We start from the raw sequence: 18332 nt of genomic DNA, 5'->3' as shown, positions 1-18332 counted from the left end.
GACCTGACATTTAAATATCTAAGCACTCCGGATAATTTTACTTAAAAATGCCAGTATTGGTTTGAGGTCTATTCTAAGAATCTATATGTCATACTGTTGCAGATTAAATGTATTATAATTACATACAGTATTCTTCCATTAAAACACAATACTGTACCTCTAACAATACTCTTTTTTGTGTATTATTTATATTGGTATAAATCTTTAACAAGAGTGTGGGATGGAGAAAATTGCTTGTTTCTCCAAGGGCTACATATGTTTATGTCATTGAAATGAAGGACACCACTTAAATCAAGAAAATTGAAAACAGATTCACAAGCAATCTCAAAACAAGAGAAATAAAGACAAAAAATTATTCCCTTGGTTTAGAATGGGGACAAATGATAGCTTTTCAGTATCCAATGATAGTCATTATTTATACAAGAATGTTTAGAATGTTATCAGACAGAAATATATATGGCTAAAATAATAATAAATTTGTATATCTTCATAAGTAGGCAGGGGTAGAGGTCCCTTTTTATTCAAAACATAAAAGAGTTAGTAAATTCCTTGGAGATAGGGAATAAAAATCCTAGCAGCTATTTGCCTGCTGGCAATTTAAATGCATTGCCTGAGCAATTTCTTATCACCATCTGACTGACAGACAACACTTTGGTGAATTTTGACGAAGGAGTGAGGGAGGCTAAGGGTCTGAGAAATAAAGGATTGCTTTTACGCTGTTATTTTCTTAACTCTAGAGTAATTGCATGGACAAAAGCTTACAAATATGTTACAAATGCCCTTTAAATACATCTCAATAATATCTGGTATATCTGAAAGTCACCACAAAACAGAAACAAGGGAATCTGATTTTGACAACACAATACATTTTCCACTTTAGGTTTTATTTTTGTCAGTCTGCTGCCAATGAAAACACAAAAATTAAATTTAATTAATTTTAAATTATAAATTTAAGCCTAATTTAAAACAATGCACAAAGCTATAAATGACCCTTTTGAACTTTAAAGAGAGAAAATTGTCAATAACACTTTGGCCTGTATTGCTTAGTTTATCCCATCCAGCCTAACTAGAGAAGGAAAACTATCAGTAATAACAATAACAACAACAAAAAGGTCAGTCCTTGAGTGAGTGTTCCACCTGACTTAACTGGCACTACTTCACCCTTTCCGCATTCTTGGACTATTTAAAATCAGAGGTGTCTTCTGCCTCCAGTAAGATGTTGTAGCAGAAGTTTTCACTGAAGTTCCACGCTGGCTAAACTACCCCCTTCTTACCACTTTAGGGCTCTACTATGCCTCTCTAAGTCTTACTCTTTTTTTCCCCTAAAGTCCAGCTGAAGACCTACTTCATTCCTACCTACTCCAGTCCACGGTATACCATTTTCTTTTTTCATTCTGTTCATATCTTTTGATATAAATCATTTGGCGCGCAACATTTACTTCTTGAAGCGCGCACAACCGGTACTTCTTAATCTCTTGCCTCTCTGATTTCTATAGGCAGCTCCTAAGGGAAACGTTCGGTGGGAGGAGCAAGGGCTGTTACTGTCCATGGTCCTGAAACATCGTTGCCTGCTAAGGAGGTTTTTCTTAAACCTCTCTCCAGATGACTTCTACCTACTCTCTCCCAGGAATCGTTAAATTGGTAAAGTGATGGGGGCAAGATAAAAGAAAAGTAAGAAGATATTGGGAGATAAAGATTGGGTAATCTACAGAGGTCATTACTCTCGAGTCATTACCTGGAATGAAAGAAAGACACCAAAGATTTGACATTTTTCTATCAATTGCAGAGGACAATTTGTGAAAGAGAAGGGGACTGGTAATACAGCTGAAATAACCAACGAAGAAGAAGAGTTAAAAAAAAAGGCGTGCAACAAGTGATAGAAAGCAGTGCAAGTGTCGACATGCCCAAACATATTGATGCTAGAGGAAGGGGAAGACCAAACAGGTAGCATGTTGTAAATGTTGTGAATGCAACATCACTTGAGTCCTGCGAAACTGTCATAGGTTTTCTTTGTTGTATTTTCTCTCTTTTGGCACTGTGTCAGAACAAGGATAACTGTGGCTATGTTTCACATCTTATGCAGCTCTGTACCTTTTTCAGTCCCTGCGCTTTTGTAACAGTGACACTGCACCATCATTAAGCCTCAGTTGCTGGTGGTGGGCAAGGCATGTATTCCCTGCCCTGGCTATGTACCCAACTAGAGTATAAGCTACACGAGGACAAACATCGGGTCTTAAACATTTTTGGCTATCTCAAAATCCTAAGTAGAGTGCCTGGTACAAATTAACAAAACAAAACAAACAAAAAAACCCACCGTTGACGTGGAGTCAATTCCGACTCATAGCTACCCTATGGGAGAGAGCAGAACCGCCCCATAGGGTTTCCAAGGAGCGCCTGGTGGATCTGAACTGCCGACCTTTTGATTAGCAGCCCTATCTCTTAATTAGTGTGTCACCAGGGCTCCTGGTACAAATTAGAGACTGAATAATATTCTTTGAATTAACAAAGCATCATAATGCCTTCCATAGAGATAGCATTCAACAAAGGCTCGTTAAATGAACAAATGTTCAATTTGTTTTAACACTTTCATCCTCTCCTAGGTCCTTTTAAGGCCCAGTCCGCCTCCTATCTGGGCTCCTGTCCCAACAAACATCCCTCCCAGGTCAGTTACTACCTTCGCAGCACTAACGCCTTGCCCTCCTCCTGCCACGTGTCTGCGCCCTCTTGGGCTAACCTTTCCTTCTACTCTGCGCCCCCCAGTCCCTTCTCCATCTCCAGACTGCTCCTCGAACCGAGTCGCTACCCGCTGGCCTCGCTGCTCCAGGCAACTCGGCTCCGGGCCCCTGTCCGCTGGGTAACGCGGTTGTCATGGACACAGCACCTGCGCCCTTCGGCGGTGCCCCTTCGCCGCCGTCCCCTCCCCCCACCTGCGGCGCCGAACCGGCCGCGCCTCCCCAGCTCCGCCTCCGCCCCGCCCGCTCAGGCGCTCCCCAGGCCGCGCGCGTCCGCGCCCCTGCTTCTCCTCCGCCAGCCCCCTGGAGCCTTGGGGGCCGCGAGGGCGCGCGAGCGAGCGAGCGGCCGCGCCTGCGCACTGGCTACCTCCCCTAGCGGCGATCCGGGCTGCTGCCGCTCGCTCTTGGGCAGGACGCGGGGCGGGCGGGGGGACCGGGGAGCGGCTTCGCGTCCAGCCCCGAGTGAGGCGGAGACCCGGGCAGGCGGGCGGAGCAGGCGGCACCGCACCTCGGCCAGAGGCGGATGCAGCAGCTGCTGCCCTCGTCCCCGCCACCGCCTCTCTAGTCCCTTCTGTGATTAGCCTTCCAGGTGCTGGAAACGAGCGAGAAAGAGAAGGAGGCGAGAAACTCCCAACGAACCACAGAGGTGAGTCCCGGGCAGAGCATCCTCCATCCTTGCCTGCCTCCCTCCTCCCTACCTCCCTCCCATTCTCTCCATCCTCCCTCCCTCCCGCTCCCCAACCCTCCCACCCTCATCCTTCCCAACATCCCTCTCTCCTCTCCCCTCCTTTCTCCCTTCCAGCCTTTCTTTCATCCCTTTCTTCCTCTCTCCCAGCCTCACTTCCTCCCCATCTTTCTTTCTTCCCTGTCTTCCTTTCCGCCACTCGCCCTAGAGCGCAGCTCCGCATCGCTTTCCTCTTCATCTCTTTCCCCCCCACCTTTTCCCCCCGTACCCGGTGGCAGCATCCCTTGCCTGCTACAACTGTCCGGATTCAGGGGCATCCAGAAAATTGGACACATGTACTTGCAGACACTCATGCGCAGAGGATGCCCTCCCGATCCCTAAATTGTTAGGATTAAGGGTCAAGTTGAATAGACTTCTCGGAACTGGTAGAAGAGGATCCAGGAGGAATCTATGGATTTGTGCTGTATTAGGTTGGGGGTGGGGAGGGCTGTCACTTAGACGTGTTACCAACAGTCCCCACACCCCTCTCCACTAGCAGTTTCTTTTTTTCTCATGGGCATTACATATTCCCAGCGTGTGTCTCACTCATTTAAAATCCAGCTTTCCCTGCTTTGATTGTTTCCCTGAGGAACCACGGGGAAAGAGAAGAGAGAACAAGAGAGAAAGAGGGGAGGGGAGTGGAAGGGTGGTGGCAGTGGAAGCTTGTATGCTTTTCCCCAGGCCTCTTTGAATTGACATTTTCAAACCACCCGCCTCATATTTGGCTGGGCTTTAAACCCGTGTGTCCTTGGTACTGTCAGTACCTTCTTCAAAGGTAGAAACTCTCTTAACTTTAATGTGTGTGCACCGCCATTATTTATGGACTGTTTTGGTCAGCATACAAAACACCCAGGTGGATTGGTTTGGGGAAGTAGGGAGTTGAAGAGTGGAGGCGATACACTTTTGTTCCTCATGGGTTAACTTCTAAAGGAGGATTATGGTTAGACAGTTTTTGGAGAAATGAGATTTTTTTTTCCACAGGCTTGTAAACATAGCATTTAGATTGCATTTGCTGCAACAGATGCGTTTAGCTCTTCTCATCCACCTTATAGGAAATTAAGAGAAGCATATTGTGGGACTGTGTTTGTGGTTTACACCAATGGAAAAGTTGAATTAGCTCTGAGACCGTTCATTATTAGAAATTTAAAAATTCGGTTCTTTTGTTTACTTATTTTCGTAAAATTCTATATTTTACTTTGCTTTCTTTATCTTATACCCTAGCAACTTCTCTTACGTGTATTAATAGTGATTTGGCTATTTTCCTTTCGGCAAGCATTGTGCTTAAAAGTTTATCTATACATGGTGGGACAGACATGCCTCGGATTGTTTATTATATTCATTTCAGAAAGTTCAACAAGCCGTATAAGTCAGAAACGGACTATTTGGAAGCCTGTATTTTGTCCTGTATATATTCTCCTTAAAAAAAACAAAAACAAAAAACCAAACAACAAAAACCAAGACATCTTTATGTTTACAGAGTAGCTGTATTTTGTATTTAAGGAGTGTGTGGAAGGACCAAAATTAATGGCAGATTCAATGAAGCTGCTAGTAAGAAACTATACTGTGGAGCAAAATATTGATTTTATTCTTTTCATTTAAATTACTGTATGACAGTAGGGCAATATGCACTTTTACATTTTATGGGAATGTCAAATAGGAGTTGAGATTAAGAGAACTGCCTTCAGAAGTGATTGAGTGCTGATATGATGAAGGGGCGATACAGTTAATCATCTGAATCAGTTTTGGGGACATGTGTAACATTAGGAATGATGGAACTCCCCCCCATGCCCTGTGGTAGGAATGCAATTCCATTAATGGCTTGGCTAACTCTTAAGCCATGTGGCAGAAGCTTGGTTGAATTATAAGTATTACCAACATCCTGATGCAGAATTGCAGTCAAACCTGTCTGTATTTGAGCAGTTACATTACTTACTGGTGAACTTGGAAATAAAGAGCTAGTTTTGTTTTTTTTTTTACTCATTTTCCTGGGATGCTATGACGCTATTGAAAGACTTTGGTAGTAATTACAGGTGAGTATAACTTATTTTAAATGACTTTTTCCACTGGGCCATTTCTACTGCTCTTTTTGTTTGGGGGCTCCACAGTTGTGAGTGTGGGAAGAAGGCAACCCCTTAGTCAGCCCTGTTCATTCTTCGTTGCATTTTTTCAGCAGGGGATGTTTGTCTATGCCTCAGTTTTTAATACTGTGCTTACTGTGGAAGGAAAGGTACTTTTATTTGTCTCCTTTGTTTGTAAACCTTTATGCACTTAGTGAAAACAAAATATACAAGGTTACTAAAGAACTAGAAAATAAAATAGCATTTTCTTTACTGCACAGTTTTAAGGGAAACTTGAATAAAATTATTAAAACATGAACTCCAGAAGATAGACTAGTGTCTTAAAAATGCAGCCTGCCACCTGACAATAATCCAGTTTCCAGACAAAGGATGATTTCTGGAGAATCCCGTACTCAAAGTCTTCTGCCTTTAGTTGACTAGACTTTTTCCAAGGTATTATTAAGGTAAAGAACTAGCAGAACATTCTATCGAACCCTGTAGGCAACATTTTGGATACATTCTCTGTCCCTCCCTCCCCCAGAGCCCTTAAAACCTGCCCAACCCCATGCTAAGTGGTATGACGTATTTGAAAGAAGTAAAAGACTCTCTCTTTGACCTTAGCTTACAGTCTAACTGAGGAGAATAGATATTTACATGAGGTCGTATTTCACAGTGGCAAGGAACAAGATCTTTGTAACAACTTTAGATCTGAGTGCAGACTTAGGAGTCCTTGTACGCTGTTTAAGTCTGTTTCTTCACCTGTGAAATGGGGATAATGGTAGGCTCTGATTCCCAGAATTGTTTAAAGGGTTAAATGTGTTTAGCAAAAAAGAATTTTCTCCTTATTGTCATAATTAGGAGAAAAAGTTTAATAATGTTTTAAGACAGTCTCTGACTAGGAACTGTAAAGAAAGGAAGAACAAGTAAGTATTAGTGGAATTCAAAAGAGGACAGATGTCTGTGTGGCTGGAGATAGATTATATTCAGGAGTATCACTGGCACTGACACAGACTGATGGGAAGGATTTCACGCACGGTGGGTACCACAGCCGGAACAAAAGTAGAGAGGGAGGAAGAGGCAAGTTATGTTTGAAGAAATATCAGGAAGACTTGTTTTTAGTTGCCCTTGAGTCAATTTCCCACTCATGGCGACCCCATGTGTTAGGAAGACTGTTTACTGGAATATATGGGACACTGGTGAGTGTATCGGAGCCCTGGTGGTGCAGTGGTTAAGAGCTTGGCAGCTAACCAAAAGGTCATTGGATCGAATCCACCAGCTGCTCCCTGGAAACCCTATGGGGCCGTTCTACTCTGTACTGTAGGGTTGCTATGAGTTGGAATACTCAACGGCAACGAGTTTGGTTTTTTGGTTTGGTGAGTGTATTAAAGAGTGTTAAACATAACACTCTGAGTAATTATACTATCACTTGGGATAAGGCAACTTATAGTGTGGGATCCATTTTATTACAGAAGGTTTGGCTACCAAGGGGAGCTTGTTTCAGTTCTTTGTCTCACCCAAGGCCCCATCTCAAGACACAGAGCCCAGGGTCTGTGTTGCAGTGAGGACCCAGAGTATTCTTTTTATCTCTTTTCTTTAAACTTCAAGGTTGAGGGAAAACTTGTCCTTTGCTGAACAACAAAGAATAAATACGTGATTACCATAACTCTTCATAGTTTTGCCTTAACCCATGAATTTTCAAGGACTATATCTTGGAGAATAATAACCAGAATTATTTTATTTTGACAGGTACGAAGCCAGTCCTTGTTAGGGTAATTATATTTCCAGGGACTTTATTTTTTACTTCATTGTTGACTTTTCCTAACTACCACAGTCACTTTTTTGGTTTTTAAATGTTATTAATGATTCCCAATTATGATTATGCTTTTTCAGGTGTTTTACTGGAAGTCTAGGGTGTGATGATAACAGAGGGTCTGTCTGAGAACACGCACTGAGCACGTTAAATGTCTGTTAAGTAGGGTGTGAGAAATGCTCATGGACTAGGTCTGTTTGTATGCCTGTATTTTTGGTTGGGATCTATAATACAGTTTGAAATATTTATCCATAAAATATTTACCCAGTAGCATAAGTAATATGCAACAATTTATACAATAGCATAAGTAATATGAATTAAATTATTTTATTAAAAGTGTGTTTCCAGAAAATTTTATCTGCAAGTTAGAAGCATTGTATTTATCGTGCTCATGATTAAGCCATTTTTAATAGGAAGATTCAATTTTATGGCTTTTTCTCAAATAGTAAAATGCTATTTTTATGTTTAATTTTTATAGTGCTAACAATACACAAAATTGGTCATGTGAATATTATCTTGAGATATCCCAGTCATAAACATGAATATGTTTCTAAAAGCTAACAGTTCAGCAGATCGCAGACTGCCATGTTTTTATTTTCTATTATGAGACTTTTCTCGATATTCTGATGTTTTAAAGATTCAGCAGATCTAAATAAAACATTTGTAGACGTATCATTTCTGGTTGAGCTTCCTATAAAAGCACTAGTGATTTTTGTCAAACTTCACTTTTAGACATTATTTTCCTTATAAGTGAATATTTCCTTGGAGCTGAATTCTAACCCGACTAGCTCTCTTTGCAGTTATCATTGTAGCACATTGTAAGAAACACAGTGATAATCTGACTTTGTAGACCTTAATTTTAGACAGCTTTTACTATTGTAGGGCGGTGGTTAGAGCTTGGCTGCTAAGCAAAAAGTCAGCAGTTCGAATCCACCAGCTGCTCTTTGGAAACCCTGTGGGGGCAATTCTGTTCTGCCCTATAGGGCTGCTATGAGTCAGAATCAACTCGACAGCAATGGGTTTGGTTTTTACTATTGAAAGGGTTTTCATTGGTTTATATTTAAAGGTCTTATCTATGCACACAACTATGAGCACATTATTTTTCAGGTGTTAGGATGACATTCATTAGCAGGAGTGAAATGAGCAATTGTGTTGCCCATATGTTAAGGTAGTGACCATGAGTCAGAATTGACTAGAAGGCAATGGGTTTGGTTTTTTGGTTTAAACAGAGAGGTGGAGTAAGTGTGAGACAGAAAGAATTAGTTTTGTTTTGTAACTGCCTGTTCAGTTGAGGGTATTCTATATGTTTACTTCATGCTGATACAATTCATGTTTTCATTGTTTTAAAACACATTTTATATGTAAGTTGCAGTTAACAAGGTTTAGCAATACGAGATCATGGGAAAAAAGATATATATAAAGTCAGAAGTTGATTTTTCAGTGTTTTGTTATTTTTTCAGCATCTTGCTCCTTTGTTCACTTGGCTTTTTATTGGGAGCAGAGTAATACCAGGTTTGTGGGACATGCCTGTTGAGATGGAGATACAAAATCAATCAGTTTCCTCACTTGCTCCACTGTTCCTCCATTAAATGAGTGGACATGCCACAGGGTCATAGGGTAAAAGACAAAATTTAGTATTATAAGATCCTAAGGGTCACAGAAGAAAAAGTAGAAAGTTAATAGGAGACATCTGAGATGTTCGTGTTGTATAAATTCAGCTTATGTTGTTTGCTACGTATCTGCAATAAATCCAAGATCTTGTCAACTTTATATGTGTGTATATTCTCCACATCCCAACCAGAAATCACAGTGACTCCAGACACTACCAGAGAATCTGATGTTACCATCTGATTTCAATTTTAATTGTGGGTAGGCTAGAATTTGGTGAAAATTCAGTCCTCCAAGTTTATCTTAAATGCATAGGACCTGAAGCAGTTGTTAAATATCATTTATCCATCTTTCAGTGAGGAGGTAGAAATGTTCTGTAACCATCTCAGAAAGATATGCAATTGTCCTCAACTATTTCTAGGAAAGAGTATCCCATAATTCTTGAGAATTTACTGCTTTTCTTCATTCTCTTTCTGCAGGCATTGTTACCTGCCATAGGAATTTCACAAAATATGCTTTTATTCTAATGTGTAAAACTGGCATAAATATACACAGAACTCATTTTATTGGAAGAAAATAATTTTGTATCTGAATTCATCCCTGCATTCATTCTTTATGTGTTTTTTTAATCATACTGCTTAGCATTAATTCATTCAGCAGGTCTTTTTTTAACTACCCGTTCTGTGTAGAAAATTGGCCTAGAGATTCTAATTTTATAAGAGCACTGATCCAGGAGTCAGGACTCCTGAGTTCTTCCTCCAGGTTTTCAAATAATTAACTAACTGGTTATATGGCTAAAAAAGTCTCAAACTCTCCAACTCTTGTTTCCTTTATCTGCATTTCAAGTGACTTGGACTAGATGATATATAGATTCTCTTCCAACTGTAAACTCCTGTAGTTCAAACAAGAGTTTCCCCTAAAATTTCAAAATATGATGATTTATTTCTCAATCTGTCCCTTTTGTTGTCTTTTTTTGAAACCTACTGGTGTTGCATGAGAAAAATCTTTACCTTCAGCATTCTGTGCTTTAAAGAGTCTCTGGGCCAAAGGAGAACTAAGGAACATTTCTTTTCCTTACCTCTCCATCCTTCTCCCACTTCTCTCTCTCTTCTTTTTAAGTCCTCCCTGGACTGGAGGTACAAGTTAGCTGTTACCTTCATTTAGTGACTAGGCCAGTATGTGGTTGACTTGTTTGAATAGTGCCAATGTCTTTATATAATATCTATAGGACATTTATGCATTTAGAATGAATTAATATTTATTTATGAAGCTATATGTACTTAAATTAATATTTCTGCCTTGTTCAAAGCAAGGCCTTGCTTATCCCCTAAATCTTATCCCATAGACTTGTGTGGTACCCAGTCTTCCTACCAATCCAGCCCCAAAGTCCCATTTTAACAAATGTTAAAGCAAATTCATTGAGGTATGTTTTATCTACAATAAAGTGCACCCATTTTAAGTATATAGTTTGTCGGGTTTTGACAAATACATCTCCGTGACTACCACTACAGTCAAGATACAGAATATTTCTGTTACCCTAAAATGGTCTCTTGCACCTGATCTGTGTTCCAGCACTGTAGATGAGTTTTCCCTGTTGTAGAAATTGTTAGAGTTTGGATCATAAAGTATGTGTTCGTTTTAGTTGTCCCACTTTCATTGATTGTAATGTTTTTGAGATTCACCCATAATTTTGAGTGTATAAACTTCTAGGAAAAAACATATGAGAAAAATCTCTGTGATTTCTTATATAGGAGTCAAAAATAACTAATCATAAGATTTAAAAAATACATAAATTAGACTTTATCAAAACAAAAAACACCTGCTCTTCAAAAGATACACAATTTGCTATATCTCAGCATGTATCTCTATTTCTATCTCTATCCCTAGCTCTATATAAAAGGACTTTGTCTAGACTATATACAGAACTCTTGCATCTCAGTAACAAGAGGAAAGGTAGCCCTACTGAGAAATCACTAAAATATTTGAATAAATACTTTACACAATAATATATAGAAATTGCCAATGAACCCATGAAAAGATGCTCAACACTATTATTCATCAAATTAATGAAATTTATAACCACATGTCAAACCTCTACACAAAACTATTGTTGTTAGGTGCCATCAAATCAGTTCTGACTCATAGAGACCATATATAAAACAGAAGGAAACTTTGCACCATCCTCAAAATCGTTATGCTTGAGCCCATTGTTGGAGCCACTGTATCAGTCCATCTTGTTGAGGGTCTTTGTCTTTTTCACTGACCCTCCACTTTACCGAGCATGATGTCCTTTCTCCAGGGATTGATCCCTCCTGATAACATGTGCATAATCCATCCTTGCCTCTAAGGATTATTCTGGCTGTATTTCTTCCAAAACAGATTTGTTTGTTATTTTGGCAGTTCATGGTATATTCAATATTTTTCGCCAACACTGTAATTCAAAGGCATCAGTTCTTCTTCAGTGTTCCTTATTCATTGTCCTATTGAAAACACCATGGCTTGGGTCAGGCGCACCTTAGTCTTCACGGTGACATCTTAGCTTTTCAACACTGTGAAAAGGTCTTTTGCGGCAGATTTGCCCAATGCAATGCTTTGTTTGATTTCTTGACCACTGCTTCCATGGGTGTTTATTGTGAATTCAAGTAAAATGAAATCCTAGACAATTTCAATATTTTCTCCATTTATCATAATGTTGCTTATTGATCCAATTGTGAGAATTTTTGTTTTCTTTATGTTGAAGTATAATCCATACTGAAGGCTGTGGTCTTTGATCTTCATCAGTGAATGCTTCAAGCCCTCTTCACTTTCCGCAAGCAAGGTTGTGTCATCTGCCTATTGCAGGTTGTTAAATGAGTCTTCCTCCAATCCTGATGCCCGGTTCTTCTTCATATGGTCCAGCTTCTCTGATTATTTGCTTAGTGTAACAGATTGAATAAGTATGGTGAAAGGATACAACCCTGACACACACCTTTCCTGACTTTAAACCATGCAGTATATCCTTGTTCTGTTCAAACGACTGCCTCTTGGTCTAAGTACAGGTTCCTCATGAGCACAATTAAGTGTTCTGGAGTTCCCATTCATCGCGATGTTATCCATAATTTGTTATGATCCACACAGTCGAATGCCTTTGCATAGTCTATAAAACACAGGTAAACATCTTTCTGGTATTCTCTCCTTTCAGCCAGGATCCATCTGACATCAGCAATGATATCTTTCATTCCATATCTTCTTCGGAATCTAGCTTGAATTTCTGGCAGTTCCCTTTTGATGTACTGCTGCAGCTGCTTTTGAATGATCTTCAGCAAAATTTTACTTGCGTATGATATTAATGATATTATTCAAAATGCTAGAAATGACTAAAATTTGCTGGCAGGAGTATAAAATGGTACACACACTTTGGGATACAGTTTGGCAGTTGTTCTAAATGTTAAAAATACTCTTACCATATGACCCAGAAATTCCTCTCCCAGGTGAATGAAAACATATGTACAAAGACTTTTACAGGAAAATTAATAGGAACTTTATTCAAAATAGCTTCAAACTGGATACTACCCAAATATCCATCAAATTCCTATTATAAAGTTACTCTGTTGAAATAGAAAACAAAATTGTTTTTACAGCAGTATCGTTTAAAAGCAATATATGTAAACTGGCAGCAGAGGAAAGGAAATACGTTCAAAAAGATTTGTAAAACTAACAAGAGATCTGGAGGATGGGCAGCTCCCAGCGTCAGACCTGAGCTTAGCTTCCATGTCTCTGCCCTTTTGACTCTGTCTCTCTATGTGTTGACATCTTCCTCAGCTGGTAGTGTGATGGCTGATGTAGTTTGAAGTACATCATCACACAGCAGTAGTGTCTCTTTATGAAAAGTGAGGAAACCTTTGCCAAAAACTCTCCTGCAGGCTCCCCTCATCTCACTGGCTGGCACTGATCACATGGCCATTCCCAATCTGACCAATAGCAGGGGGAATGGGAACACTATGCATGATGTGTTGCTAGTTGCCATCCAGTTGAGTCTGACTCATAGTGACCTTATGTACAAGGGAACAAAACGTTGCCTGGTCTGCGCCATCTTCAGGATTGTTGGTATGTTTGATAGGCTTAGACTAACCAGGATCCACTTGCTGGGGCTGGATCTGGAATCAGCTTTCCCTGAAGCACATGGCCATGTGGAGGAGGTAGAGAGAGCTGACGAGAATGACAGTTCTGTTAGGAAGAGGAAAGGAGGAAATGGATGTTGGGTAAACAAGCAGCAGTGTATGTTACAATTTGATTTAGAGGCCCACCATGAGATTCTCTCAGCTTTGTGGGAAGGAGGTTGAAGCAGAAAGCTGGAATTGCAGTCCCAGGGTGTTACTGTAAAAATGTGTACGAAACTGGTGACAAAGGGTACCTTAGAATGAGAAGAAGGAAGGAATTAGACCCTAGCCCACAGCATGTACTTGAGGGGGATAGAGTCTGGATCCAAGGGAACAACCTGACTTGGCTAACGTACAGATATTGACAGGCAGAGCCAGGCATATGGGGGCCTCTGGAGTTGGGACAGGAGGAAAAGTCAGTGCTGGCAGTAGTCCGGAGTCCAGGCAGGCAGACTCGATTGCAGTTTGCCCATCTGTGAAATCAGTACCTCAGGCAAGGAGATTTTCGTGCTTTGCTTGCTAAGGCAGAAGCCAAAGCAGTAATTATTCTCCTTTTTTTTTTTTTTAAGGTGTTTTCAACCACGCTAGATTCTGACTGTGTCAAGGATGAGAAACGTACCTTCTATTTTTTCTATTATTCTTCTAGTACAATGCTGGGCACACAGTGGTTCCTTCATAAGTGCTTGTTGATTGAATTAAGTCTCTAAACTCATTCAGTCTTTGAAGAAATCTGACAAATTACTGGTTAAACAAAAGTAACAGCCATTCACCAAATGTATTTTCTTACAAGTTACGAAAACTACTGTTTTGAGGTGTACACCCAGCATCCAGTTGTGAGTAATGTATAGTACCTGACTTCATGAGCTGGCAATCTAGTAGGGGCTGTACGACAAGTACCAGTAAATTAATACCAGAAATAATATGATAAAGTGAGCAAGTACATTGTGGCACTGACTCCACAGTGACATGGGTCAACCATCCAGGCAGACAGGGGATCAGAAACTTCCCTGCAGCAGTGGTTGGGAGTGACAGTGTGGAGGAGGGGATGACCTTGTATGAGTACTTTGTAATTCAGTCCTGCCTTGGTCTGGGAACTGGGACAGGGCTGAGCCAGCAGGGAGATGGGATCAGTGAGCACAGCAGTGGGAGAGGTGGAAAAGTCACATCCAGGCGCACTGAAGCTGGGAAGCTGATAACTGTTCCATAGGCAGCTGAAAAGTGGGCCTGGAGTGAAGGGGAGAGACCAGAAGTAGAGAAATAGTTGGGCATTATCTGTACAGAGGTATCTCAGGAATTCAATAACAGAAGACACACTGTTTCAAAAAGAACATGTTTTGTCTTTTATACTTACAGTAATACAAGCCCAATGTAGAACATCTAGAAAATAACAAGAATAAGAACTAGAAAATAAAAATCCTGCAGTCCAACTATCTAGTGAAATTTGATGACTTTCTAGGATATTTGTTTTCTCCTCTATATCTTAGTTTATCATGAAAAGAATCGTTTTTAAGCACAGCTGAGAATATATATAAGTTTGTATCTTATTTTTTGAACTACAACTATCTAAACATTTCCTGGGAAAATAAAAATTCTTCATACACATTAATTTCTGTATAATATTACATTGGAATTTAGGTTTCCAGTTTTGGCTATCTGCAGAGATAAAACATTTGGTTTGGTTGGCCTTCAAATACAGGTTGTGTGATGGACAGGAGATTGACTTTGGGGACCCCAGGAGAGTGCCTCAAAGACATACGTGGTCAGTGTCTACATTAGCAGGTGATCCTGGGTGGCACAGCTGGGTAAGTGCTCAAGTACTAATCGAAAGGTTGGTGGTATGAATCCACCCAGAGGGGCCTGGAAAGAGAGGCATGGTGACTTCCTTCCAGACCTATGGAAAGTAATTCTATTCTGAAACACATGGGGTCGCCATGAATCGGACTGATTTAATGGTAACTGGTGGCTCTTCTATATTTACGTAAATGACAGTATTTTGGTTTCCACCTCATTTTGACTTAACATGCAGCTGAGAGATCTCTCCATGCTGGTACGTGAAGATTACCCCATTATTTTTGAGCTGCTGCCTATTATTTTGTAGTGTGACCCTACAATGAAGTATTTAATCCCTAGGCTTTCATAGACATTTAAGTGTTTCCACTGTTTTACTATTTCAAACAGTGTTTTGGTGAATATTATTATACTGGTTTCTTGTTCACACTTACTGGTGTATTTTTTTCCTAAGGGTAGACCGATAATTTGTTAATTGCTGGGTCATGAGGTATGTGCATTTTAGATTTTCGTAGATAATGCCAAATTGCTCTTCATACTGGTAGTACCAATTTATATTCCACCAACAAATATGAAATGCATATTTGCTTACCCGTTTGCTAATTCATGATCATTTTGAACTTGTAAAAGTTTAACAGTGAATTAGTAAAAAAGGTATCTCTTTGTTATATATATTTGTTTCCCTGATTTCTAAAGAGGTGGATCACCTTTTCATTTGTTTTTTGTGGCATAGTGGTTAAGATCTCGGCTGTTAACCAAAAGGTCGGAGTTTGAGTCCACCAGCTGCTCCTTGGAAACCCTCTGGAGCAGTTCTGCTCTGTCCCATGGGGTCTCTATAAGTTGGAATCGACTCTACGGCAATGGGGCCTCAGATGTGATACTCCTGTTCACATCTTTACCTGTTTTTTCTTAGTGGGTTATATATCTTTTTTTAATTTCTAAGATTTATATTGATAAAGTTTTTTTGTTCCTAAATTCATTTTAAACTGTTCTAATATAGCTTTATAATATATTGTGATATCCAGTAGGTGACGACTTTTCTTTTTCTAAAGTTCCTTATCTATTTTGCACCCTTTTTTCCAGACAAATATGATAATCACATTAACAAATTTTATAAATAACACGCTTGGGTTCTTAATTCTGATTATATTTAAATTTCAGGGAAGAAGTGACAACTTCGTAATTTATCTTCTTCCTCTTGGCACGTCTCTTCATTTGTTCAGATCTTTTTTTTGTTTGTCCTTCAATTATCTTAACTAATTTTCTTCCCAAAAGAAGGTCTTTCTCATTTTATGTTGAGTTTATTATGAGCTAATTTATAATTTTTATTGCTTCTAGGGAAGGGCTTCTTTCTTTTATATTTTCTAATCAGTTATTGCCAGTGTAGAAATTATTCCTTTTGATTTTATGTTTTTTTTTGGAGCTAGCCATCCTATTAAAATATATTAGTTTGAAGAATTTGTTCTTTCTCTTGTGTTTTTCTTAATAATTTGTATGATCTCTTTTTATAGTAAGGGGACAATTCTTAATTTTTTTTTGTACTTTAGATAAAGGTTTACAGAACAAACTAGCTTCTTTTTAAACAGTACACATATTGTTTTATGACATTGGTTAACAACCCCACTACATGCCAGCACTCTCCCTTCTTGACCTTGGGTTCCCTATTACCAGCTTTCCTGTCCCCTTCTCCCTTCTATTCTTTGCCCCTGGGTTGGTGTGCCCCTTTAGTCTCATTTTGTTTTATGGGCCTGTCTAATCTTTGGCTGAAGGGTGAACCTCAGGAGTGACTTCATTACTGAGCTAAAAGGGTGTCTGGGGGTCAGGTAACAATTCATTTTTTCAATGCACATATTTTTAAACCTACCTGTAAATAGTATTTACATGAAAATGATAAAATAGTCATATTTGTTCTTTTAATTCTCTTCTAAATTTGATGACCCAGTTGCTACTCAGACTTAGACTTAGTAAGAATAAGCCTCTCTCTTCATCTTTGAAATATACTGTCTATTCTGTGATTCAGAGATAACCATTTTTGTTTTTAAAATTAATGTCAATATTTGTCTCTTCTGTAAAACCTAGACACAGCATTATATTTGCACAAATGTTAGTATTTTCTGAACCTTTTCCTTTGGAATAAGCATAGTATATGCATAGATTTCATATACTCATTTCTAGACGTTTACTTGGTAGTTTGCTAGGCATTTCTGAATGATATTTTTTTGTGTACGATTCAAGGCACAGACTATGTCTTTTTGAGGTCCTTGGGCCAAACTGAGTGGGCATTGGGAACCTTCACAATTGTCTGATGATGGTGTTAACATGTTTGGCTAGGATAATGCTTATGATAGTAAACTTTTCAGCAAAATAACTTTATTCTTTGGCTATCTGATACTTTCTAAGTATTATTTTGCCACCATTTGAATAGTGAAGACGTTACTCTACACACCATTACCATCCTACATTTAGCATTTGTTTTCAGAAATATGTTAAGTATTAATATTAACACAACAGCAAGTTTAGCACCACTAAGAGGCTCTGGAAGTCTCCAGTTTAGATCGGCCAGCATTTAATGTCTTTGGCACTAGACTATCTTATCGAACTTGAGAGGAATCTTAACTTCAGTCTTGTTTTTGGGATCTTCTATCATGATGAAAAATGGTTATTTTGAATGAAAACCTTTTACTGATCCTGCAGATTGAGAAAATGGGCAAATTGCCTTGAATTGTAATTACTCATTTGGTCTAGGCTATATGCATACATACCAGTATTGATTTATCATTAGTGGATCCATCAGCTTGGAATCCTGTGATGCCCATTAAGATAACATAAAGATATGATGTGATTTTACTGTTGAAAAACAAGGATTGTTCTTTGTAGAATATTGAGTGTAGATGTGAAATTAGTAGCGAGTGGCAAGTCATGGTTCCTACCTTTGCAAGAGGTTTTTATTAATGTTGGATTACTGAATGCAGTTCAAAAGAAAATGCAGCAAACTTCATAATAATTCTCTTTCCTTACAGAATTACACAAGTAAGTATGAATTGGAATAACAGTAATACCATAATAAGTTTGAATAAAGTTATCAATGAGTAGCATATAGCTGTTTTCTGTTCTAGCTTGCTTGAATAATTTGAGACAGATCAATTTATCTGATGAAATTTTCTTGATGCCTGGCTGCCTTTGGAAAGGCAGTTTTGTTTACTGTTGATGTCATGAATATCTGACTCTTTAATCCAGGTTTATTACATTTTATTGCTGCTCAAAATCAAAAGACACATTGCATCGGGCAAATCTGCTGCAAAAGACCTTTTTACAGTGTTGAAAAGCTAAGATGTCACTGTGAAGACTAAGGTGCGCCTGACCCAAGCCATGGTGTTTTCTGTTGCCTCATATGCATGTGAAAGCTGGACGATGGATAAGGAAGACTGAAGAAGAATTGACATCTTTGAACTGTGGTGTTGGTGAAGAATATTG

The 18332-nt window shown here is 39.2% G+C and overlaps 1 protein-coding gene across 3 annotated transcripts in view; it reads left to right on the top strand.

Moving 5' to 3' along the window:
- Window positions 1-3110: 3110 nt before the first annotated feature.
- The window catches only part of CTNNA2 (catenin alpha 2), a 1267087-nt gene continuing 1251865 nt past the window's right edge, over window positions 3111-18332 (top strand). For all 3 annotated transcript variants that reach the window (XM_004369147.1, XM_004369146.1, XM_012555844.1), the window contains exon 1: window positions 3111-3378. The gene's annotated coding sequence lies outside the window, so the exon portion shown is untranslated. The remainder of the gene's footprint in view (window positions 3379-18332) is intronic.

Source organism: Trichechus manatus, unplaced genomic scaffold, assembly GCF_000243295.1.
Source record: "Trichechus manatus latirostris isolate Lorelei unplaced genomic scaffold, TriManLat1.0 scaffold00004, whole genome shotgun sequence".
In the NCBI taxonomy this organism is placed as follows: Eukaryota; Metazoa; Chordata; class Mammalia; order Sirenia; family Trichechidae; genus Trichechus; species Trichechus manatus.
The sequence above is the reverse complement of the archived record's forward strand: the minus strand, read 5'-3'. Positions and strand labels throughout refer to the sequence as shown.